This window comes from Haemorhous mexicanus, chromosome Z (assembly GCF_027477595.1).
Source record: "Haemorhous mexicanus isolate bHaeMex1 chromosome Z, bHaeMex1.pri, whole genome shotgun sequence".
NCBI lineage: Eukaryota > Metazoa > Chordata > Aves > Passeriformes > Fringillidae > Haemorhous > Haemorhous mexicanus.
The window spans coordinates 3,470,112-3,496,796 of record NC_082381.1 but is presented as its reverse complement, the minus strand read 5'-3'; the positions used below and the strand labels follow the sequence as shown (position 1 = coordinate 3,496,796).

Below are 26,685 nucleotides of genomic sequence, written 5' to 3'. Positions count from 1 at the left end.
AAAATCATTTAGGTAAGATACAGCTAAGCTCAGAAAATATGCTGCTGATAATACCTTTCATTCCCACTAATTTCCATCTCAGAGATTTTGTATGTTGAGGCTCAAAAGCATTGCCTCAGCTATTATCCAGGACTTCCACAATGCCATGCTCAGCTAACCTATTCATAGCTTGGAAAAAGGCTTTACAGAATTACTACAAGCTTTTCAAGAGCAAGCAGTTAGTGAAAATGTAAACAGAAGCATGCAATGTAATAACTACTATCAAAATAAACTAAGTGCTACTTTAAATTAAAAAGGTCATCTCCCACACAGAGGATTATCAATTCATTACTTTTCTCCTTATTCTGTCAACACTGAAGCAGCAATATCACCTCCATTGCTTTTCATTGTTGCTATGCACAGAAAGAAAACAAAAAAAAATTATTTTTCAGGTATTTGTACTGTTTTTCAAATACTACACATTCAAGTTAAACCTCTGCACAAGCTTTAGTGAATCTTACAGGAAGTCATGGAAGATTGTGAAATCCCTTAATAATAAGATCCAGGCATCAGAAAGTTGTTTAATTACATGTTCTGTATTTATTGAAAAGATAAAGCTAACGTTATTAGTATGCTGGTTGAAGTCACAAACTCTGCACTCGAGCTGCCCAGCCATTTCACCACTCTCTCAATGACTTCTGACCTAGGTTACATATGCAGCAACACATCAGCAACTTACTATCAAACTTTGAACCAAGCCCAGAAGATGAGAGCTCCTGGCAGATTTTATGGTGTGCCTTCCAATGCCCCACACAGCACAGCAGAAGTAGAGCAGTCACAAACCACAGCTGGTAGGCAGGTCACCAGGACAGCAGGTAACTTCCCTGTTTCAGTTAACAGGCTTCACATTAGAAATCAGAGCTGCAGCAGGTCTTTTGGGGCTCCCCACCAGAGCCAGCAACCCACGTGGGCACACAGCTGTGGGGACCACACAACTTTCTGCATGTTATCGTGATTTCAGTTTTAAAGATCTAGAAAGGGCTGTCAATTAAATGGATTTCATACAGATTTCAAAAGCAAGAAGAAGATCTCAAAAATATAAAATTAATCAGTAACTGCTGTATACATGTTGTAAAAGGTGCTTTATTGAAAACTGTAGTTTTTCAGCTCTGACCCAAAATCCTCTTTGCTGGAAAAGCTAAGGGTTAAGGGAAGAAGAAACAAAATGTACAACTTCCTTGACTGCTCAATACTTGCAAGCAAAACATATCCAAGGAATTGACTAATTCAGTGACATGCCATACAGTGATTTCCTCAATTCTGAGTAGCACTGAACCCACAACACCAGTTTCATACAAGTGCAGTCACACCACGTGCAATCAAAACTTCAGCACTCACTCAATGAAGACAACCTTGGTGCCTGATTATTACTGTCTGCTGCAAGTTGTGGTCGTGCAATGGGCAACACTGCCTGCTTTGTACACTGCAGGCATTTCAGTGATGAGTAACACAGAAAATGAAAGTCAGGATGATTACAGCAATACAGAAATCATGTTAGTAACTGTTCTACTACTAACAAACATTTCTACAATGTCAGATTTTAACAGCATAGGAAAAAAGATTTGGAGAGAAGTGACAATAAGAATCCTCAGGGTTACAGTGGCACTGCTCGAACCTCCTACGGGGAAGGAAAGAGAAATGTTCTGAAATAGCTCAAGGCATATTGCAAACAAAATATCTACTTCACCTTTTAATAAAAATGTTTGCCTACAAGCACAAAGCACCTTCTTTCGAAGCTGTGACAGTCAAAGATACTTCAACTAGAAATTTCATTCCCCCTGGAAAGAAAATTTAACAATTAGGAGCTAAAATAGTTTTGTTAAACTATATTAACTCCCAAATCCCATAAAGAGTTTTCCAAACCTATTCCCCAGAAGCATTTCTCTTAATTCATCACTACTATTACAGTTACAACATTTACAATTATTTTTTCCAACACTTTTAACTCTGAAACACCCATCTCTTTTTTAACAATTTCAAAAAAATTAACTAACCCTCTTTCCATGTTAGCCATTTTTCATTGAGAGTGTTTGCCTGATTTTTACTATTTTTGTCTAAATTCTTTTTTATCCAGCATTTGATTGCACTCCCTCTGCCACTCACTGTGAATCCATCTGGTTCTTACACATGAAAGCTGATTTTTTAATAGGTTTTACTTCCCCTGTATTTTTGAAGGAGGAAAGGCAAGTGGCACAAATTGTGGTAGTAATGTGTGAAATTGTATCAAAGATAGATCCATTGGTACAGGGGATCCTTGCTAAAAACATTCCAATCAGCTGCAGATGAGTATAAAAAAATCACTACAAAGCATAACCATATACAATTACACTACAGTCACCTGATCTTGCTTTGTAAAACCAAACAGATAAGGTACATTCCCAAACTCTACTTGAAAGATCGCCCTAAAAAAGTTGACAGGTGAAAAAGCCATGGAATGCTGCTTCAAGGACAAAACTAAAGTTCAAAATAATTTACCACATCATCAAATTATTGTTCCCATGGAAAAATAAACATCAGAAAACTACATCTAGTGACCAAAAAAAAAAAAAAAAAAAAAAAAAAAAAAGAAGAAAAGAAAAGCTGCTTAAATCAGTTTCAAGGATAAATTCATCCTGGATTGTAAAAAGCAAAACTATGTGAAAATCCCTCTGAAAGAGGTTGTTCAAGCTGAGGATTGCTCCCTACAGTATTGCTGAAGCCTTTGCACCACTGAGTATTCACTTCTCTGAACACATATCTTCTCTTGCTCCCTGGGATATTATTCCACAGTCTGGTAGACACTACTGTTGAAATGGTTTCTTTCCAATGCTAAGTTCTTTCTCTATCTCACCATATCATTCCCAGTTAAATCCTCCTCACCATACATAGCTTTGATTCAGACTGTTTGTACCAGGGTTCTTTATGGTCACAAGGTAAAATTATTCCTCTTCATTAACAAAAAGGAGATAACATTTTGTTCCTCAAATTTATTAAGCATCATTCCTGCCCTTTGAACATCTTTGTGTTATGTGTACAAGACAAGCAACCTAAGCTGTAAAATGCACAAAACTTAGAGTTCAAAAATTTTCAAGTGCATTTAAAGCAAAGAGCTTCAATAGCCAGACACACTTCAACACTAGAAACTTGCTATCAAGATTCTCATTACTCTTAAATCAGTTCTTTACTCCTTGTTCTCTCTCTTCAACAGTTAAAAAAATTTGCAGAGTGAAACTTTCCCCCACAAGAGACATTAAAAACCTTGGACTTCTGTCATGCCTCAAATGTAAAGAATCAAAGGGAAAAAAAAAAAAAGAACCTTTTTCAATTTAGAAACAAAATGCCATTTTCACAGGGTAGACTAATTATCCAATTTCCGCCCAAAATTACTGTAGTTCTTTCTTTGAGAAGGTAAGGTTTACCAGGTAAAATGGAGAAAGAATCCAGGAATGCATTTGGTCCTAAAAAATTGAATAAATCAGCCAAATGCCCACCTAAAGCAGTGTAGAATCACAACAGCAACATTAACTTCATTTGCTGATCAGACACTACAGAAGTGCCAGGCACTTGATATGCAGACAAGAACAAGAGAAACTGTCCATGCCAGGCACAGTGAGGTCTTCTGTTCCTGTAATTCACTAAGTATCTTAATCAGCAAGGCAGAAGAAAACCAAATGCCGTCTTATTCATGTGCACAGAGACAGCATCCCAAAAATATATTTAGTATTAATCAAAAGAGGCAAATGTTAAACTGAGAAAAATTTCTTACTTTGACCATAAATTCACAAGGCCAGAGAAAAAGGAAAGACTTTCCGAGAATCTGATATATCAGAGCTATGCATAATGGTCACCACCCACTACCAAGTCTTCAGTATTACGTAACAAAGATTTATTTAGATGCTCTAAGCCAGTGGCTCCAAATTGCAGACTGCCAAGCTGTTTCCATGTCCAGAATGGTCAAGCATCTGTCAATTTTTAAGCTCTAACATACTGCCACTAACCCCGTCTATGACTGTCCAATAATTTTCAGTAGCAAAAGGTGGTGTTTTTTTCTGAAAAATATGTTTTTAGATTAAATGCAATACTATCCCCAAACCTCCAACACAGGTTCACCAGATCCTTTTCAAAGGCTTTTTTCTAACCTTGATCCCTTGCATATAAAAATCCATCCATATATTACATTGTTTTTTCTTGGGAAATACACCAGACATACTGTGAAGTCATGAACAGGGCTACATTTAGAGCTGGAAGAATTAATCTCCTCAGGACAAAGGAGAACAAATAGAAAACATTATGTTACTTACAAACCAGATCCAAATGGGAGAGAAGAAAAAAAGAAGGATTACTAAATCTCCACCACAAACAATTCAAAGGCATGTAAAATACAAAGTACCTACAGGAAAACTATTCACGTAAACGCATCAGATGCAAAATACAGTATGTACATGAGATTGTGTTCCACTTGTCACAAGTGCCATGGAAATTGAGCTGAATGGTGACAATACTATGCCTTAGAAGGAGAAATGCAAATTTTACATTCTACACTTAGGAACAGGAAAATACAATTATAACTAGCATAGAAGAAGCTTTCCTCTGAGGTACTTGGGTCTGAGACTGAAGATTCTGTGAACATAAAGATAATACTGGAAACAAAAAGGAAGGCACTGCTACCACCCTGAGTCCCCAGGTTAAAATTTCCAACAATACCACTGCCATCTCATAAAACATGTATCAAAATTAGTGTAGTTTCACTCCATGTTTGTTTCTGACACTTAAATGCCTACTCACAACTGAAAGTGTCAAAAATCCCATCAGTTCCCAGTGTCAGTGCTCACTTGGTAGGCTATAACCATCAGCAAGAGCAGACTTGGGAGCCACTACAACAGAATTCTGAAACTACTGCCTGAGGGGAAAGCCTATCACAGCTGTGGAGCAGCAGAACAAAAGCCTAGACTTCTAATGCTTTAGTCTCTCCTTAGCAGAAAATAGTTTCCATATTTATGCCCCGGAAGCTTAACATGTTGGTCAGTACATCTTCTCTTCAGGCAGGACTGCAGCCAGAAGATTTGCTCTTTGGATAATGAAAGCATGTCAGAGACCTCTTGGGAGATTCCTCCCTCTTCATTAAAAAAAGTTCCTATTTAATAAATGTTGTTTTAAAACAGCTGTGGTCATTGGTTCTTCAAGTGTCTTCAAAATATTCATTTAACAAACAAGTGTGCAAGAATAAACAGACTTCAGAAATTACAGCAGTCTGAATACGTAATCCAGGCACAACAGCAGGTCCTTTCTACACCGTATGCTAAATCCTTGTTACACATTTGGCATTGCCTTGGTTACAAAAAGTAACAACGCACCAACAGGCTGTGTCATCAAAATGCACCAGATGGATGCTCCACTTACACAAATCTCTTCCCTTCCCCACTTGTCTCCTCCAAATGGGATGTAACTTTTAAAAGCAGGGACAGGCATCAACATGGAAAACCTATGATGATAATCACTTCCCTGCCAAAGTGTAATCACTGTACCAATAACTTTAGTCAAAAATAATGCTAAAATTTGGACTTTATCACAAAAGCCACAGTGCCTGCAAGGCTTCAGGAAGTTTGACCAGGTGAACATGAACTACACACAACTGAAAGTCTCAGTCAAGTCTCTCTTTTTTTTTTTTTTTCCCTAAATAATCTACTTCTGTTGACAGCCTCAAGCTCCCTGGACACTGCCAGAAAAGGTGACTGATATTTTTTGCACTTTCAACATTCCAATTTGTCTTTCTAGAGTGGGGGGAAATCAACTAGACTCCTCTGTTTCCCACATCTTCCCCAGTATGAACTCACATTTGCTACTGATTGATGTCCAAGCAGACCAGACATAACAGGGCAAGGCCTCTTCCTCATTGGGAAAACAGGAGGTTTTCCATGAGGCTGCGGAACCGACTGCTACTTCACACTGCAAAACATTTCTCTGTAACCACAGTCCTCCTTCCTAAAACCCCCAGTATTACAGGCTGTTCAAAATACATGCAAATAATTATAGGTAACCTCACAGCACAATACCTCACATTTCAAAGATGTGATGGCTTTGCACTGGCAACAATGTCTTCCCATATGAGCATGAAGGGCCACAGGTGGCAGGTGAAGACCAGTGAAACCTGCCCGAAGGAGTGAGTTTTATCTGGACTACACCCACTGCTCCGTACCTCACTACATCTGAAAAGTTAACACAGACAAGGAGGCCACCAAGGTTTGTACACTGCTACAACATAGCAATTGTGTGAGATATTGCAAAAATTCATAAAGCCACAGGATTCCTGTAGTACACTGGAGAGAGAGAGTCTTCAACAGGGAGAGTAAATAAAGTGACTATGGATTTGCACATGATTGGAGGAGATTAGTCTTGAAGGTAGAAGGCATGTGCCTGATTTTTTGATACACTGAGCATAATAACACAGACACAGATTATAAAAACAGAAGAAGAGCAGGGCTTTTTGTGCACTATCCTTCAGTCTTTACAATTCATATGATTACTAAAATTTCTGATTGATTTTGGAATGATTTTAACTGACTGAAAAAAATATGATCCTCTTCCTTCCGTCACAAGAAACTCTGAATTAGTCAGATCCTTTGACTATCCCAACCTGTGAATCCCTTCCTGGTAATTTCACCCTCTGGTTTTCAGGTACAAAACACCTACAAAAGTATACATAACCCTTAAAAGAAGTGTTTCAAATGGCCAATGGCCCTAAAATAACTGTTTTACACCCTGCTATTTGAAAACATAAGGTTCTTGAGTAAGCAGCTAAAACACTTTCTTTCACATACAAATGAAGTTCTGCTTCTTAATGTAAAAAAGGAACTCTTACCTTACTATTCATGCTATTCTGCTATCAGATCGTACCAGGTGTACATATATGAACTTGCACTACAGTGCCTGTGGATGCCACTGCTTACAAGATCATAACACAGATTTAATACTGAAGATCAAAATTGAGTTGTGAACTGTCCAGGCTTCAACAGTTACATACTGGAAGGAAAAAAAAAGTATTTGAACCTCTAGTCATTATCTTCATGGATAAAGTGGCTGAAGAAAAGGTATGTTCAATAAAATATGATTTTACACACCAGAAATGTGACATATAAAAATTGTCTTTGCTCCATGCACAAAAAGGTTGTTCACTCTACTTTTAATTCCTAGAGAATCACCAAAAGTTAATCAGTTTTGAAGTAGGGACCTTTCTACTTTTCTGAAAATCTTCTGTATGAATGTTAACTGTATACAAGCTGCAATTGTGCTTCTAGTATTTAGCTTTCACACAACTATATTTCCATGCTGACATTCAGCTTAAACTCCTTCTACTTGCTATCAGGAGGCAATTTATCCTGAGAGGAGTCTGATAGGGAAGCAAATCTCCTTAAGGAAATGCTAAATGCTATTGTCCTTGGTCATTGATAGCTAACAACGGGACACCAGTGACACAGGCACTGTCATACCCAGAGCAATGGAAGACATCAGCTGATGCTCCATGTCACCTGGATAACCAGTATCACCCAAAGAGTCATCCAATACATTACTGAGAATACTTTACATCTAAAAAACCAATTACACAGACACACACATCTTAAGCAATATACTCTTCTCTTTCCAGCTTACTTATTTGGCCTTCTTTGATACAAAAAAATTTTGTTTAAAAAGCTGGGTTATTTTGACTTCAAATCCAGAAATAACCAAGTCTGTAGCTAACAAGAAATACTAGGTTTTTTCTTTGAATAGTGTAGTTTGATTTTAATCCAAAATATGTTTGAAGTATTGTTGATCAAAGCATTAAGTCCGTGTTACTCTTAAATATAAATGTTTCATGTAGCTTTTAAATTTGCCTTCAAAAGCAGCTTAACTTAAGCTGAATTAAAGACATGCAGTCTTTACAGTTTACCGAGATAAAGAAACAGAAAGATATGTAAGGATGTTTTAAGTCTACACTCAACCTTAACTGCAACTAGAATCAGTGTGGGCCAAAGGGTGTCACACTGAAAATGCAATGCATTAGAACTGCCTGACTTGGACATGACTTTAAACTAGGGCTAAGCAGTCAGACTAACCATCAGGAAGCTGCAGGTAAAAGCCTACAGCCTGGATGCTGAAGCTAATGTAGAGTCAATACTATGAAGTACAGCGCTGTCCCCTTGGTCTAATACCCATCTCCCCACCAAGAAAGCATCAAGCTCAAACATCTCCTTCCCATGTGCCTTGCATCCTGGTTCTACAAGAGGAAGATTTTGAGGACTTTGGGATTTTCTCATTGTTACAAAATAAAATTAAGATGCCAAAATCTGAATGATGCTGTGGCAATCTCATAAGTGGATTACATTAATCATTTATCAACAAGGAATGATATTTTTAAGCAACAGCAGAACCCTGAGTTCATCCTTATTTGTCACTCTGGGACAAGAGGTATAACAGCTGTGAATATCAGAAATACACACCAAGTTTGGGGAAAGGTTATGTAAAATGTCCACTAAAAATGCAATGGAATTAGAAAGCTAAAGCCTGGTTTTGCACTGACTCCTATTTAATACAAATTTCTGTCAGCTCACCATAGCCTTCTTAGTGGGAGAGATTTTCTCATTAAGTTAAATGTGACTGCATTGCACATACACACTAGGAATGCTGTTTAATAAATCTTCCATTTCTTAAAAACAGTGCTCTAATTTTGAAAACGCTGCAAAATAAACTCGCACCTAGAATATAATTTTCTAAACTACTGGGCAATAATCTCCTCTATCTTGACCATCTTAAAAATCCAACTAAAAAAAATAAATTTCAGCTCATTTAATTGGCTAATACAGCAAATACACCTGTATTTCAGTGCTATCCTAAGGGGAATGGCAGTGGTAAGAAGGACGTAAAAACCAGCACTCAACAGGAGGAGATCACCATTACCCTCACATGGTACATGCCCTTCACCCCAACACTCCCACTGCCCCAAATGCCAGCAGCAAAGCAAGCAACTTTCTGCAGGGCAGCTTGTTCGGCAGAGGATGAGGAGGGCAGGCGTGAGGAAGGCTCTGTCCAGCAGTCATATCCCATCCCACCAGGACTCTAGCAAAACCTGCTGCACAAGCTGGTATTGGATACCCATGAGAGGCACAGCACTCCATCCTCAGAGCTTCCTGCCCTGGTTAAGCCAAGAGTTACAAACATGGCATGTGCAGCCCTTGTCTCAGTCACTTAGTTTGAGCAGAGCTTAGGTCAGATGGCAGTCAGGGATCCTTTCCAATTCAAATTACTCTGTGATCATAAAAAAGCTGGTGTGAGAAAGCTGTTAAGGAAGGAGAGGGAAAAAAAACCTCAGCTCCCCACGCACACCATACAAAAACATACCGACCACCTCTTCCAACAGTGGAGGCAGTAGCCACCCTCCTAACATTTAACTGTGACAGAAAAATACATAAAAAACCCACTGGTTTTGCCTGGTTTTGGGATTTGAAGTGTTAGTTAAAGCATTCTGCTGATGTTAGCCTGTGTAAAACCTGGAGCAAGAGCTTTTACTCTGTGCTTCTTCACCTGACTCTGGTGAGAGCTTTTTTAAGCTCTCAGCTCTTTTTTTAAAAATGTTTTCCCCAATTTAATTTAATTTACTCTAAAGAGTTACATTCAAGACTTCCAAGGCACCAAGATTTCCAACATGATCAAAGCCCCATCAGAACAGACACTACACAAATACATGGTAACAAACACTAAGACTGTTAGCATGAACAGCAACTTGCATATCAAAATAAATAAATAAAATTATAAAAATCCACAAATAAAACTTAAGCATATATTAGGAATACCAAGTCACAGTCATGTATGTTTAAAATCTTCCATTATGTTCCTTCTTTTTTCTTTCTCCTTCCTTTTACCCCTACCATAAGTTCTTGTCCCCTCAAGTTTTGAGAAAGTATTTTTATTTAAAAAAACTCAAATCAGAACAACCTTGCCAAGAATAATAATCAGAAAGCTACCGTCTTATGTACAGAAGTGAAAATTCTTGCAGAGAAATAAAAATATTTAATCAAATCAATATAATACACCAAACCAATAAATACTAGATATTGAACAAACACATTAACCACATACATACAGAAAGGCATTTCTCACTCTGACATGCAGCCCCAAAATGGAAAAAATAAGGCAAAAGTGAGTCAGTGTAGGGCAGTAACTCAAATGATCTTTGCCAAAATGGGCAAGTTTTGTAGCCTCCATGGCTCTGGTGTTCTCGTGTTTTTCTGACCTGTGTTCAACTTTTGAGTTCAGAGTTTGAAAATTACATAGAGCAGGCATGTTCCTGATATTCAAAAAAGGTTCAGAAGAGTTTAATTAGTTGAATAAAGAAACTACAACTAAAAGGATTCAACCTAAATTCCAGGGATGTTTTGCTCAGTTGTGACTAACTCACAGACTTTAAATGAAATCTCTCACTCCCTACAATTACATTTTTTTCAGATGGGTGACAAGGTGGTCATCTTCTTAAGGAAAGTAGCATTTGTGGAAGTGCTCATAGAAAGCATAGAAAGAAAAGACTCAAGTAATTCTTAATTGCTGGCTTGTGAACAAGATCTGATGGACCAAACAGCCCACAAACACAAAGGGAAGGTATACGGTTAAAAAAAAAATACTTAAACATTCTGAATTTTTTGTTTTAATTGGAAAACATCGAGGGACATCTCCTTTTCCTAAGTATAGGAAAAACAGAGGCTCCCAGTGTGGTTTACCTCATGCAGACTAGATATTGTTTTAAATACTTCTAATACATTTATTTCAGTTTCCTCAATGATGTTCAAAACCCCACCGCTTATCCACAGACAGCCACTTACACAGGCTCACAGGTGATGGAAACTTCTCCCAGTACGTATTTTTAATTAGACAGAAATTACCACAGGAGACAGAACAGACCAGGTGAGATGCCACCTGCCTAGCAGCATCTCCGTTGAAACAGAACTCCCTAGAAACAGAATTGCACTTTCATTCCTCCTCTCATGTCAACATGGATGGCTTCTGGCAGAAAGGGTTTAATGTGAAAACACATGTTCTTATGGTTCTGGAGTATCTTCAGCTAAGTCCTCTGCCATCCACAGCTGTCATGCACCCATTGTACTGCTTTTGTATTTATTTCTTCAGAATTGGGACAGACATTATCATCACGTGCCTCCATATGTGAAAGCAGCAAATAAAGATGTTTCCCTAGGCCCCTTAAGTAAAGCAACAAACATGGAGATTTTTGGCAGAACACTGATGCATGCAGTGGGAACAGAAAAATACTATCACACTGCTCTTAGTAGCTGACTTACCAGATCAATCATTATTGTGAAGAAAAACCAATCAATCTGTTTCTCAAAAACCTTTAACCTCTATGCAATATGTATTACTGGCAATCTATTGGAAATAAATAAGCAGAGGATTGTTTGCTAGAACTCTCATTAAGAAGGAATCTTGACCTTCTAGGAAACCAGAAAAACACATTTAAAAATGTATTTATCAAGGCTTCACTTAAGCCTATGGTAATAAGAACTTGTTCAAAGTGAAGATTTAATTAATCAAGCTGCACTGCCTATGGACAACATGTATTAAACTATCTGAACCATATCTAATATTTTTTAAAATTCTTTTTTTAGATCTTAAGAAAAAAGGTCTGATTCTTTTAATTCATAATCTCATGTAAATCTAGAGCAGTTACCATCAATAACAGACAACTCATGTGCCAAGGGGAAAAATGCTGAATTTGAAGTATCTAGGCCATGAGATACAAGTGAAAAGTTTTAGCTCTCAGCTTGATTTTTCTTGCATTTTGTCTATTTGAAGACTCCGAACTTTATACTATAATATCCTTTTAATAACCTCCTTTTTTAGTTTTTTAGCATGTTCATTAGTTTTGGTTACTAACCCTGAACTCACATACATGCAGCAACATGGTCTTTATTTTCCTAGCCACGTTTTCTGGACTTATGATTAGTTTTTCCTGCTTTTGCTTGCCATAAACATTACCACACACTGACACAACCTAAAGCCAAGCAACAAAACCACTGCAGCTGACTGGCCACACTAGCCTGTTAAAAATACAAAACAAGCAGCTGAACAGGAGATTCCATTTTGTTTTACCCTCATGACTTTTCTGCTGGCTTTAGTGCTGATAAGCACTGCTTATAAAAATAAATGTTATCTACATTTCAAAGATGCATACAGTCCTCATACTGAAGGCTTTTAAAGTTTAAGATCATAAGCATTGCATATGGCTTAAAATGGTATCAAAGAAGTCAGAAGCTCCTGGTCAAATTAAAATCCATTCAAACCTCATATGCAAAAAGTTCTGGTTTCTCATTTGTGCTCCTATTTAGATAGATGACACAAACATTAGCCTCAAAATTAGTACTCTCTTTATTCTAAGTGTTATGGATTACTTACATTACCACAGAGCAAACAAAATCTTCAGATTTCTAAAATCCTCAAAATAATAAGGGCATGGTGGACTACAAGAGTCTCACCTTTGGCATCCACAAACATCCACTACATCCTGTATCACAAAATCTGTTCTAAAGCATTAGCACCCATGTTTAAAATACACAAAGGCAATTCTATTCAATTAAAAAAATAAAAAAAGAAAATGAAAAAAAAAACCCAGAATGCATTCCCTTCCCAACAGATATGAAATCGCAAACTTGTCATAAACAAAGGATTGAGAATTAAATTGAAAACTCAGGAAAGCTGTGAAAAGGATTTCATATAACGTAACCAAACAGAACCAAAGAGAGTTACACTAAAAGCTTTGGCATGTCTCCCTCTTAACACACCAGAACTATCTTTTCTATCTACCTAGATGTACCAAAGCATCTTCCCAGCATTCTTACATTTTTGAGCTGAAGAGCTAATCAGTAAATACTTTTGATAGTCCTTCAATAGGCTGGCCTTGCATCTGTTAAAAGACAGCACAGTAGCCAGAAATTTTGCTATTTTAAGGGAAGATAATGCCCTAATGTAAAATAGAAGTATCATTTTAAGCTACAACTAGAAATGTCCAAAACTCAGAGCAATGAATTACATGACTCACAGTACCCAGCCAACCTTGAGCGACCATAACTTTGTAGAAATAAGTTTGGCCTAAAAGCTCTTTGATATACCAATCTCAGACCCCATTTTCCAAGGAAGGCAAGCTGTCTTTCACTAAGGTTTAAATTTTGCTCACTAAACATCCAAAACACTCATCTAAGGTGCAGTACAACACTAAATGTTCTACTTTTTCAGAGTTTCTTGTGGTCATCCATTATTATTCACCCGACTCTTAATTTTTCTGTACAAACACACATGAATGCACAGAATTCAATAGCTAACTGTTCTACTTCCCTCCTGAACAGCACTTTTGGGCAATCTATCCTGCTCTTTTCTCCTACAGCATTAAAGGCAAACAGGCACCTCACTTTTGATTTAGCAGCACATAGAGAATAAACACATTCCCTGTCACCATCACCTTTTGGGAAGAATAGACATCATGTGCTTGTTCCTGATATGAGCTGCAAACGCAGGTGCAGGTGGTCCATATTTAACAACAATGCAGCAGAACCTGGAGTACTATGACTGGAATATTGGCAAGTTATTTGGGACCCCATGGGCCGCAGCTGCAGAGCAAACACAAAACTGCAGCCACCTGGGTGTACCCTTATCAGCTGGTGTAATGTGACGCATGTCAAAGGCAAGAAAAACGCTATGGCTGATATGCCCTACACCCACATTAGCTCACTCTTAATGCATGCAGAGTCAGGCAAACATCTCTGCCTTCTAGTTCCTCAGCAGCTACAAAAACAGCCAGATCTGCAATGCACTCTCTAAACCAAACTGCAATTCCACAGCCCGAAAAATCTACAACAGGAGAAAGCCAAAAGATGTAGTTTTCCATCCTAGACCCACAGCCCCGTCTCTCTTAAAGAGGAGATTTATGATGGCAGTAAAACAACTCTTGGTAGACTGCTCCTATTGATTCTGATCCTTACAGAAAGCAGATGTAATGTACACGGCTGCACTGACCACAACTGTGATTCTGACAATCATTGTCATCAAACTGCTTCACCGGGGGAAAAACAAAAAAAACAAAAAAAACAAAAAAAAACAAAAAAAAAAAAACAAAAAAAAAAAAAAAATTGAAAAAAACCAAGACGCCTTCCATTTCCTGAAACCAGAACGTGATGGTTGCAGATGTCACCTTCCCCCCAGCCCAGGGGTGGAGAGCACGCTCCACGGGGAGGATGGGGATATCCACGCCCCCGTGGGTTCCCTGCTGCAAAGCGGGACGCGGCCGCAAGCCCCGGCAGCATCTCCAGACGGAAGGGGCTGCTGAGACCGTCCTGCTGCGACGCCGACCATTCCATCGCCGGATGCGAAATCCCCACATTGCCCCCGCCCCCCACCATTTCTCCTTTCCACCATAGAAAAGGTGCACGTAGGAAAAAATAAAAAACAGCAAACCAGTGCACTGGGGTGCATGCACGGCTCCGCACAACACTATTCTACACACATCCCACCCACACCAAATGAAATAATGGAATAAATAAACTGAGTGAAAGCACGCAGTGCCTCGCCGGAGGCCGGGATGGAGGCGGTCATGGCCGCGTTGGCACCGGTCTCCGCAGCCGGGGGCAGGTGCAGAGCTGCCCCGCTGGCTCGGAGATGCGCGCACGCCCACGCAGCCGGACAGAGGCCGCCGCAGCGGGAGCCGCCAGGCGGGACGGGCCCGGCACCCCGAGCCGGGCACCCGCCCCGCGGGCCTGCTGCCTCCCCGACACCACGGCGGGGGCGCGGCCGGACCCCCCTCCCGCTCCCGGCCGCGACCCCTCGGCACCTGGAGCGGGTCCGCGCCGCCTCCTCAGCAGACAGGGCGGCTCCGGCGGGGGCTGCGATGCAGCGCAGGGCGGAAAGCCCAGCAGCCAGCCGCTCCTCCCGCGGCCACCATCTTCCTCCTCCTCCTCCTCCTGCTGCCGCCAGCACCACCCGGGCCGGCCTCTCCCGCCGCACCGCCCTCACGCGTCAGCGCCCGCCCGCCCTCTCCCTCCCTCCTGCTGGCTCCCGGCGGGAGCGGAGCCTGACGGGCGTGGGCGGTGCCGCAGCCGGCCCGGCTGCTCCCGGCGCGGCTCCTGCCCCCACCCTCGCCGGTCACTCGGTCGGCGCTCTCCGGACCGGCTGGCAGCGCCTGAGCAGCTCGGAGCGAGGGAGGCCCTGCAGGGCACCGACCTGTCCGTCTCACCTTCCCTGGGCACGGGCCCCGCAGCCTCGGGGGCCCGGGAGGAAGGACGCTCCTAGCGCCGAGAAGGAGATAGGAGGATGGATGTGCCAAGGCGCCGCATCCGCATCGCAGCTGCGAGCAGGCCCTGGTCGTCCTCCTCACCTGGGGAGAAGCTGCGAAGACCGAGGGGCAGCGCAGCTAGCCGAATTGTGCACCCAGCCTGCAGGGAGGCTTACTGCTGTGCTAGAAAGGGCTTGGCAGTGCCTCTTTCCCAAAATACCTACGCCCGTGTTCATGTACACAAGCAAAGCGTTGGACCTAAGCTTGCATCCATAGCCCGGCTGGAAACAATCTCGTATCTTCTCCAAGCTCCTGCTCCCTGTACTTAACTGTCTCAGTGATTCCACACATCCTGAAGTCAAAGATACTGAAACAAAATCCTGAAGTCCTCAAGATAGTGTCTTGTGTTTTATGGTATTTAAACAAAATAAACTATCAGAAGAAATATACTGTTTCTTTTACACAGCCACATGGATGCCTGACCAGTTTTTTCATTTTGAAAAAGGCCAGGGGACTTTAAAAAACCTAACTGATGAAAAGCTATAGTATTAGCGACCTAAATTGATACATTTTGACAGTATTGTTAATTTATCTCAGGGAACACGTTGTGTTAAACATCTGCGAAATGTTTAGAAAAACCCTGCTGCAAACTATCATAAGTAAAGGCTTCTAACTAATTACTATGATAATTTGGTGTTAGTTTGAATTTAAATTCTGTGTTCCCCCTTCTGGTGGATAGAGACTTTTTGGTTCTTGGTAACACCACCTATTATCTTGTTATGATATAGCTCAGTCACTCTGTATTCCACAGCTGCATTTTTAAATGCCCAATGCCAAAATGCTACAGTATTCTCCAAATGAAGACTTCAAAAATGAGAGTATGAAAAATGTGTTGAAAAGAATGAAGAAGTGAAGGAGACACATTTATTCTTTAGACAACTGCTACCAAAGTCCCTTCCTTTGTTTTTAATACATTGTAACACTTCATTTCTTTCCCTCCTATGCTAATAGTTTCTATTCATCACTGTTTTTCTATGCTGTTTTGGAGGAACCTAACATTTGTAGCAAAAATAAATAAACCTGGAGGCCATGTCTGTTCTCTTCTTTGCTACGTCCTGTGTGTATGGCCCTGTAGCAGCCCCGGGTTACCACGACTTAAGGTGTATAGAATATGCATGGCGGATTTCCAAAACGATCAATTCTTGGAAAGTTTCGTTAGACAAAACACTTCACTTGCAATCAAGCTCCTTTCCCCTGCTTTTCCTCTCAAAATAACGAAGCAGCTGGGCCCGAATGGGATCTTCGTCCTTCCCCAAGAGGGACGTTTGCCCAGGTGACCTCTAGGGGTCCCCCCCGACCTACGTTTGCCTGTTACACATCTATCGCTTAAAAGATTAACAATTACTGCTAAATTATATCCTAGAGAAGTTTCATGTCCTAAACGCATTTTTCTCACAGAGCTCCAATTAGCGTCTGTGTTTCACAGCTCATGATGACAGGTCTTCCAGCACATAAGCTGTCTGTGAACCTGAAGAGACGGACACTGCTAGAACGTAACAGCATTAGTATTGCTAATGCTGCATTAGCATTGACCTTCAGGCTCTTGTTTTCATAATCGTCATTATTTAGTGAAATTTCAATCTAGAAAGTTAAAACCAACTGAAAAACCAGTAGGAAAAGCATCAAGACTAATCTGTAACATTTATAAAATCACGTAGTGCTTCAGATGTGTCAATACTGTCTGCTGGATATTCAATTATAACATTCTGGGGGTGACAGTTTTGTAGTAGCTGTGGTATCAGTGACAAATATGCATCAGCCAGCTTCTGGCATCTTCAGACAATCTTGCTAGCTAAAAAGTGCTATTTACACTGAACCAATTCTTTCATTGTATGGGGGGCGGAGTGGAGAGGGGAGGGGGGGAGGGAGGGAGGGAGGGAGGAGGAAGGGGAGTGTTGCTATTTATATACCCATTAGCCTAGATAAAAGCTTTGGCCCTGGAAGTTCAGACACATTTTTCCTACATTAGCCTACTAATCTGGTCAGCTTCTATGTGTATTCAGGAACTGGACATTGCAATCATCTTAGGTGTGTGTGACATTATTTTCAGGCTTGGGCCAAAAGCAGAACAGCTCTCACAGGTTAAAAAACAAGTGCAAGCTTGACATTTTTAAGGTCATCTCAAGACCCAGAAGGGCTGGAAATGAATGCTTTCTACTGACTGAAAACTCAGGATTACAGCTTTCATATCTCAAAAAGTGTTAATCACTAACTGTAGTGGTGTGTGCATTACATGTTGCTAGAAGAGAGTGGGCTGCTTCAAGGGTGCTTGCTGGTACTGAAATAGGTGGGTTTCAGAAATCAATATGTTCTCAAATTCTGGTACTGAACCGATGAACTAAAGGAAGGCAGTTTTATGAATAGTATCTTCCAGACTCAATCATCTTATCTTCTTTACTAGCTTCTTGGTCTGAAATAACTAAGTCAATAGCATGGAATCAGATCTATGGTTTTCAAGCATAAAAATCCAGTTTTGTCAATTATCCTGACTTCCCATATTAAATTTCACTGTGCCTTCATACAGTCTGTCTGTAACTCCCAAGCAGCATAAGAAAGAACCTAGGTTCCAGAGGCAGTAATTTTCCATGTCAGGGAACGATATCTTAACATAACCTTCAAGCACTCCTGCAATCTCCATGTGCACAAGGAGGATGCTTTTCTTTATCAGAATAGGTGTAGTCTTAAGGGAGTATTGGAATAAATCAAACACCTCATTCTGTAAATGCTTCTTCTGTCTTATCTTTGATTATATTTTATGACACGAGTAATATAGCCCCTAATCAATTGGGATTCAACACCACTTTAATCCCTAGTGCTGTTTCAAACATTAGTCACTGCTCCCAAAGAGCTGGGGTGCTTGCTTTACAGAATATGAAAAAAAACCCCAAGTTAATTCTATAGTTAATGAAGTGACTTGATTTTTTTTCTTTCTGGTTAGGATTGTTCATCACTTCAGCAACAAGCCAAGTGGTGTCCTGACTGGTGGGCTGGTTCCTGGAGTCAGGTACTTCTGAATGCAGTGTCATAGAAGTCAGTCATGTGATCAGCCCAACTGCTTGGCAAAACCAAGCCAGAAGTAGGCTCAGGTCCAGTTTTTTTAACCCATAGTGTCATGGTTTAGGAATGGTATTCCCCAATTTAGTGTTGGCACTGAAACATAACAATCCATGCACCACCCATTCAATCCCCTGCCCCCTCTCGACCCCTCATCTCTGCAGAAGGCTAGAGAGGAGAACTGGGGGTACAAAAGGCTAGGATCACAGGCTAAGATAGGAACAATTTACTGGAAGCAGCAATGAGATAATAAATGAACAGTAACAGCAACAATATTAATAACAGAGTGTAGAAGAGAGGTGAAGGATTCACATGTGCTCACCACGCAGACACGTTACCCCTTACCGCTTGCTTCCCACTACCTGACTGGAAGACACCCCTTCCTCCTGCCCCTGTGCAGGGCATCAGGTAATATAGAATAACCTATAGGTCCTGGTCCAAATCCCTCCTGGCTGCTGCAGAAATTAACCCTGTCCTGGCTGGAACCAGGACACAGGGCCTTCTGCCTGTAATTTCATATTTTAAAGCAATGATTTGGCACTACTCTCCTGATTTTGGATTTCAGCAAGTTTTCAGCCTCAGTTGAGGCACTTCTACTATTAACCCCAAGTGGTCCAAGAGAGAGCAAAAGGAGATACACCCAGCCAAGGATCCTCAGAAGCGTAAGCTCCTTTCTGCTACCAAAGAGAGCCCAATACTGTTTGCATATGGGGACTTTCAGAAAGTGCTGCAAGTCTTGTTATTTCAAGGTGATGTTTGTGACAGATATCAGGTGCAATCTTGTACCATTTGCTCTTTGAAGCACCTAAATGTCACAGCTATACTATGCAAAAAATACATCCATTATGTCAGACCTGCTGTTTGAACACTTTGCACCTTAAGCCTCACCACACTGCCTGGCAGTATGGAAGTTCTCCTTTCAAAACCATTTGAAAGAGCACCAGTGAAAGCAAATTTTTTCTAAATTTTATTTTCAAGTGGACAGTAATTGTACATGATCCCTTTTCATGTGTCAGTCTCATAATACTGTCATACCTTGCTGATGAGAATGCTGTAGAAACGCAATACAAGTTTGAGGTAGTTGGTGTCTTGGTCAAAGCTCAGTGAATACAAAACACAGAACAAAAAACCCAACCCAGCTTAACTTACACCAAATTAATGAGAAAATCATTCAGCTAGCAGCCTGCATTCAGACCAAGGGAGCAAACCTAAGAATAAAAAACGCCAAGCATTTCTACTCAAATACAAAGCAAGTGAAATAAACAAGGTGTAGCAGAGCCAACACAAGAGATGCTGTCATAGCAGGCAGGAATATTTGTGTTATTTGAATTATGAGTAAAATTGGATAATAAAGCCTTGTGAAAAATTGAAATAACCTTCCTGATCTCTGAAGAAACAAGAGGAACAAGCTAAATGAAAACAGTGGTCTGTCTAGTCTTGTGTATACATTCGTATTTACTTTCATTCAAATAATAACAGCTATTAATATTTCTGAAGTCTGGTTTTCAAAGTGATGGTGAAACAGAGCAATAAATGGACTTCTGTATGGTAAGTGTGACTGAAGGCTGAAAATAGAGCTTCCTCCTTGTCAAATTAGCTCAGGAGGCTGGCTTGTTTAGACCAAGTTCAGATACACCAGTTATGTTCACTACAGAAAGACCCTTTTATTACACCCTCCATTTCAAAAAGCTTTACTTGGTGGGGCACTAGCATTAGTCACTATATGATAGATGGCAGCAACAAATGAGGTGAATTTGAAAGAAGATGTGTTTCATGCACTAACATCTTTTACTCTTGCTAAGTAAGATTGCTGTGTCAGATTGAAGAATGACTGTCATTTGGAGAGGTGAAAAGAGTGGGCAGAACACATGATTGAAAAGTGTCAGTGGATGGTTATGAGAGAAATGTTTCAGCATTAGCATGTGAACCAAGTTAAGGCGAGAGGCAGCTTTTGCCAGAGAAATGGGATCTTTGATTATCTTGCCGAGGAAATGTCAGCCTTGCTCGAAGTACACATACAGGTGTGTTCACATATAACTATTTTGTCTTCAAAGAAGGAAAACAGAAGAAAGAGCAAATCCTAGGTCTACGTATTTGTCAGTCTTAGGAGAGTTGTGGGAGTAGAGGAAAACTTTTAATTGTTCGCAGCACAGTTCCTTTAAATAGTCTGCTAGTTGTGCTGTAAAGACATAGCAAACTCCTATGATTACATGTAATCCCTTAATTTTTCTCCAACCTAATTTTAGATGAAGGTAGTCTGATATTTTATGATTTATCTCTTGAGATATTTTTGTTGCCATGGTTTTACCGCATATCACCACTAGAATAAATTGAAGTATGTTAACAGAGTCAAGGAAGTGCACTTTTTTTTGTATTAACTTTTATTAAAATGTAGCCTGGATTTATTTATAGTTTTATTTCTTTATATTGATCTGTACTGAAGATCATGCTTCATAGATACTTAATGCACCTCAAAACACCACTAATTGGAAAGCATTTGCATTTGTTACTATGTCATTAACGGCATGAAAAGGGAAATGGTCAGAAACTGTAATGTTAGAGACCTTCTTGAGCAATGGCTGCATTGAAAATGTATGTGCAGAAATTACTTTTAGTAGCAGCTTTTAAAATGAACTGTAGGAGACAGGAGTATAAACAGTTAACCTGCAAAATATTTTTTTTTAATGAAATATGTTCATACCAAAGTTATCAACAGTAAGACCAAATACTGTGGCTCATATGCAGTATATCACACAAAAATGACACAGATTCTTTGCTGCAGTTACAACATTGCAGTGTTAAGTAAATATTAGGTCTGCTATTCATTAGGCAAACTTTCCAGCTACTGATTTTGTGGAACTTAGAAACTGCAATCACAAAATACATGCATATACACTCATATATATTACTTGCATTGTTGAAAAAGATATGACTACAAAGATCACTCAAAGTGCATTAAAAAATTCCCACACAGACTGAACTTCTCTCCCTTGAGTGCATGACCAATATCCTCTGGAGGACAAGAGCCAGAACAGAGAGCCAGGTCCCTGACCCTCCTGAACAGGATTCATACATGACAATGCATTAACTAATTTGCATGTTGCTATATACATGCCCACCAAATGTTCCTTGTTTTTTGGATGCCTAGTAGGACCCGTGGTGCTCTGAGCAGTGCAGAAAAGTAAACTGCTTTAGTAGAACTAATGAGCCCTTTCACAACACATTACATGACTTAAACCCCTCCAGAACAAAAGTCACAGCAGTCAGGTGCTAAACACAAAGGCACAGCTAAATCCTATCCTGCTCCTACAGATTCATCAAAACAAATCATTCCTGTTTTGCACCATACCGTGCTGCTCAGCATATTTAACAGTATGTTAATGTTAATTAATCATAGTCAACACAGTTGATCATAGTCAAACACAGTTCATAGTTCAATTTCATAGTCAAACACAGTTGTCTTCCTGGCCTGAGTGGGAACAAACGCCTTATTCTTCCTATCAAACCTTTAGCACCGCAAAACAAAAACCCCAAATATATTCACTGACTCGGAAAATAAAAAATGGAGATAAAAAGAAGTATGATGATATCTTTCAAAGAAGTGACCATATGTACCTACCAGACATAGGAAGGCTCAACTTCACTGACACAGCCAGACTCACAGAAGCCATGAAGCAGCTTTTATCCTTCAGAAAGGATATCACCCTTGAGGTTTCCAGACAAGCAGGTTCGTCTGCCCATTCTGTGCAGTGGTAAAGTAGGTCTCTCATGCTCTCTGGTTACTCTCCTTTGGGGTGGTGAGCCCATATTATTTTCTGTGTACCTTCAGAACGTTTCTCATCCCCTCCTTTGCCCTCCAAGTTTAAAGAAAAATATATTTTACATTTCTGCTTCTCTTATGGAAACACCTAATTAGAGAGGAATGGAGATAGGCATCTTCCCTTCTCTCCCCTCAATATCCAGACTCATCAACAGGTTGTTCCAGTGCTACTTTCTGTTCCAGTGCAATCTGAGAGTTTAACCCATAAGCTGGTAAGTCTGCAGTGGTTAGTTCTGCTAGCAGGGATGGCAAAGAATTGACATTTTCCCAGTTCATTTTCATGTTCCTAATTATGACTCAGTGCAGCCAGCTTTGACCTGCTGTGTATCAATAAGCATTCAAGTTTGCATGCCTATTTTTAACCCAGTGGACCCACTTCATTAATGCAAGTATGTTCTCTTCATTAATTGAAGACCAACTGCTCATTGAGACAACCCAAAGTCCTTCTAGACAGAAGGGGATTTATCTCTTTATATTTTATGCTGTTCCCTTTCCATCCTCATTACAGTCATTTAGAAACTACTTCTCAGCTCTGCCACCTTCTCCTTCCACTTACTCAGTTCAAGCAGTAGTTGCAGTTTTCCCTTTGTTTTTGTGATTGCAGTATCTTACAGGGAAAACTGCAACTACTGCTAGAATCTCATGCGCAGATGGAAAGCAAATTTTAATTTCTGTATTAATTCTATTCAAGCACTACCCAACTGAATAGCATGTGTTTCATGGGACTGTAGGAACCAATAAAGCTGTTCATTTGAAGACTTTTTGGCTTTTATTTTTCCAGTCAAAGTGAAAAGGCTTCAGAAAGTAAAGAATAAAGCTGTCATGGGATTAAAAAAAATTACACTGAAGCAAGTTTTCAGCTTTCCCAGAAACAGGCAAACCTGTTTGAGCAAGGTTATGTGAAGGGAGAGAGTCTCTGCTCCCTTACAGGTATCTGATCAAGGACCTTTTCAATACCAAAGGGCATAACAAATAAAGGGGGAGCCACAAACACAGCACAGAGAGACACAAACCCAACAGATGAGCTAACAGGCAAAGACAAGAAACAAACCTAAATGATGGGTTATTAAAAAACCAAAGGCAAACTAGAAAAGTTGCAACTGATGAAGATGCAAAGCTGAGGGTCCGGGGTGTCCAAGGCTATTGGTGTACCAGTGCAGATATGTGAAGAATTAGCAGGAATGGGGATGGGGAGGTAGTGGACAGTGGTAGACAGCAAGGGGTACAAAAGGGACCAGTTACTCATAAAACACAGCCAGACAGCACCTTGTAAAGACAGCAGCTATGCACAGATTCTTCTTCCCTTTTTCCTAAGAAAAAGCCATATTGTCCTTCAGTAGTGAAGATACCTCCATGAGGAAAGAAATGAAGATCAAGAGATTATCAGCAGCTACTAAATTTTCATGGCTTCACCAACTTGTTTGAAGTGTTGAGAAATCTCACTGGCTTAAAGCAGCCAAGTCCCATACAGTTAAAGATGCATACCCACACATGCTAACCTGGCGTGATACTACAGAACTCAGACAACTTTTAGCTTTTCTTTGCTTCATGCCTGTATGTGTTAAAAGATGTAAGCTTTTAGAGTGAATAATGATAATGACCAGACTGATTTTTCTCTTCCTATCTTCTGACTCCACTTGGCAATCACTAACTGCCATGAAAACCACTAAGTGCAACTTCCATTACATCATTTTTAGCAATCAGACAGAGGTGTCAGGTAGATTAATATATCTCTGTTTAAACCAGCAACCTTAAATGGTGAAAGAAAGCAAAACTTCAGGTTTCACAGCTAAAAATCTTTGTTATCTTTATCTTTTGAGCTCTAAGACAACAGCCAAGGGTACCTCAGCATAAAAAAACCATACTAGAGGGTTTGTCAGAGTTGAGAATATATTCAAGATTAAAAAAAAAAAAGGCTTTAAAGCTTAGAAAATAGAAAACCTCCCCCTTTCCTTATGAACACTCCACCTTAGAATTTCAAATACTCTTGTCCTTTGTATTGGTTTTGCGCAGCCTGCTTTTTGGCAGTGGGGGAGGTGAGGGGGGCACAAATATGGCTCCCATGAAAAGCTGCTGGAAGCTTCCACCATGTCCAGCAGTGTGAGTCCTGGATAGCTTCGGCCATGGACATGCTGCTGGCCAAGGCTGGGCCAACGATGGAGGTTGCTAACACCTCTGTGATGGCATATTAAAGAAGAAAAGCAAAACAAAGTGCACACAGTTTTACTTGCAGTCAGAGAAGAGGAGGAGGTGAGAACATGTGAGGGGAAACAACCTGGAGACACCAAGGTCAGTGGAGAAGGAGGGGCAGGAGGTGCTCCAGGTGCCAGAGCTGAGATTCTCTGCAGGCTTTGGTGAGACCATGGTGAAGCAGCGGTGCCCCTTCAGCCCATGGGGATCCATGGGGGATGCAGAGATCCACCCAGAGCCCTGGGGATCCATGGGGGATGAGGAGATCCACCCAGAGCCCTGGGGATTCATGGGGGATGCAGAGATCCACACAGAGCCCATGGGGATCCATGCCTGCACCCTCTCTGCAGCCCAGCTGTAGCAGGAGAGGGCAAGTGAGCAACTCACCTGAGTGCCTGGCATTGAGCCAGCGTCAAATCATGACACCCTCCAAAGGCTGTCATCACCCCCAGGAACTGCTTTCCTAGCATGTCAGACGTAAATCATGCAGGTAATAGCAAGACTCAGACAAAAACCGAAAGAAACTGCTTCTGTTGTGCTTTTTTCCACTCTGTGCCCCAAAACTTAGCTACTCTGTACTGATATTTCTTGACGTAACAGTTCCTCTTCTTTTCTTTTTTTTACCTCTTTTCCAGACACTGCAAAAAAGTAATTCTCTAAGTGCTTCAAATGTTTGGTGACAAAGGAAGTGGTGAATCCATGGTTTGACTTCAGAGGTGTAGAAGCCCAAACAGACTAGATTTAACAGCCAGATACTCCACATTTCTGGAAAAGAAGAGAGCACCTTCTGGTATCCAGCAAAGGAGTTCTAAAGGAGTAGTTCTAAAGGCTTAGTTCTAAAGGGGTATTAGTAGCTGTGGAATATTTAGACTTACTGGAACCAGAAAACAGTAGGAGTCTTGAAGCCCTTTGCCAGAGAACAAATAATTATTACTAAGTGCAAGCAGAAGAGAATGACGATGCAGACATATTTTTAACTTCTTTCCCTGTACATCTGAACAAGATGACAAAACAATCTTAGGAAAAAAAAAAACCCTTAAGTAAATTAGAGAAATACTGGATCTGTGGTTCCAGTCACACTTTACAATATACATGAAATACAAAATTTTCCAACTTTAAATTAGAGCTTTTTCATATGCCATTACATTAAAATATCCCACTGTCACTGCTTAATGAAATAAATACCCAATCCCAACCACACGTTCGGATAGTTCAATGTTCTTTTATATTAATATTTAGTCATTAAATACATTATTTAAATGAACCTTGGAATTATTTGGATTACAGCGGGAATGAAAGCTCTTTATAGAGCTACTGATTGCCCTGAAATATAAGGACTAGAAGCAAATTACTGCAGCATTCTCTCAAGTCTATGAAAGAGATCTAAACATCTAAGTCCATTTTGCCAAAAAATTAACAACTTTTCTAAATGAAATCAAAGAAGTATATATGAAGTAAAATACTGTTTGAAGAGCTTAACTGCAGATCAACACTATGGATTCAGTTATTAATGTATTTGTATGTGCATAATTAGAAAGATTACAAAAATAATAAACATACCTCAAATATCTTCTCATCCAGTTCAGATCAGGGGTCAGATTAGGGACAGTTCTTCTTCAGGTATAAAATTTATACAGCAGAATTTATGTTCTAAAGGCAGTCAACCAGAATCAAAGTACCATGTAAAGGCAATACCATGTTCTATATTACATCTACCTTTAATATGAATCAAAGAAGGTATATCTTCTGAACACAAGAGGCCAAGTACCTGCTTTTAATATCTGTGAAATGCTTTTCCTGCAATTGTAACAGCACAGAAATGGTATGGAACCTGGGAAGACTGGCACAAGCTCTTCTGGTTGCTTCTAGACTTTAAAAAAGGCAAGCACATCACATAACATCATGCTGAAACTGTAATAAGCTAGAAAAACAAAAGCAGCAATCAGCTGTCCAAGTTCTTCAACTCTAAACAGTACAGCTGGCTGTCTATTGCCAGAAAGAAGTATAAGGAACTAACTCTGTTCATCTCTCTCCTTTTATTGAACAAAGACCTAGGAAAGCTTCCAGAAAAGGCCTAAGTGTCAGTGTTTAAAAGAACCACAAATAAGTCTGCTATCATCACTTAATTCACAAGAGAAGATGAAGCTCCTGTCAAAGGAAGCGTATCACTGAAGAGATTAGCAGTAATTACAAGGAGCATCTGTTGCACTATGCATGAAAATGTTGTCACAAAACAAAGGGG

The 26,685-nt window shown here is 40.2% G+C and overlaps 1 protein-coding gene across 4 annotated transcripts in view; it reads right to left on the bottom strand.

Annotated features, from left to right (window-relative positions):
• Positions 1 to 15,033, bottom strand: part of APBA1 (amyloid beta precursor protein binding family A member 1) — an 83,616-nt gene extending 68,583 nt beyond the window's left edge. For 3 of the 4 annotated variants that reach the window (XM_059837146.1, XM_059837147.1, XM_059837149.1), the window contains exon 1: positions 14,879 to 15,032. The gene's annotated coding sequence lies outside the window, so the exon portion shown is untranslated. Of the gene's footprint in view, positions 1 to 14,878 lie in introns of all 4 variants that reach the window. The other variant, XM_059837148.1, reaches the window with a different exon arrangement.
• Between the last annotated feature and the right edge of the window lie 11,652 nt (positions 15,034 to 26,685).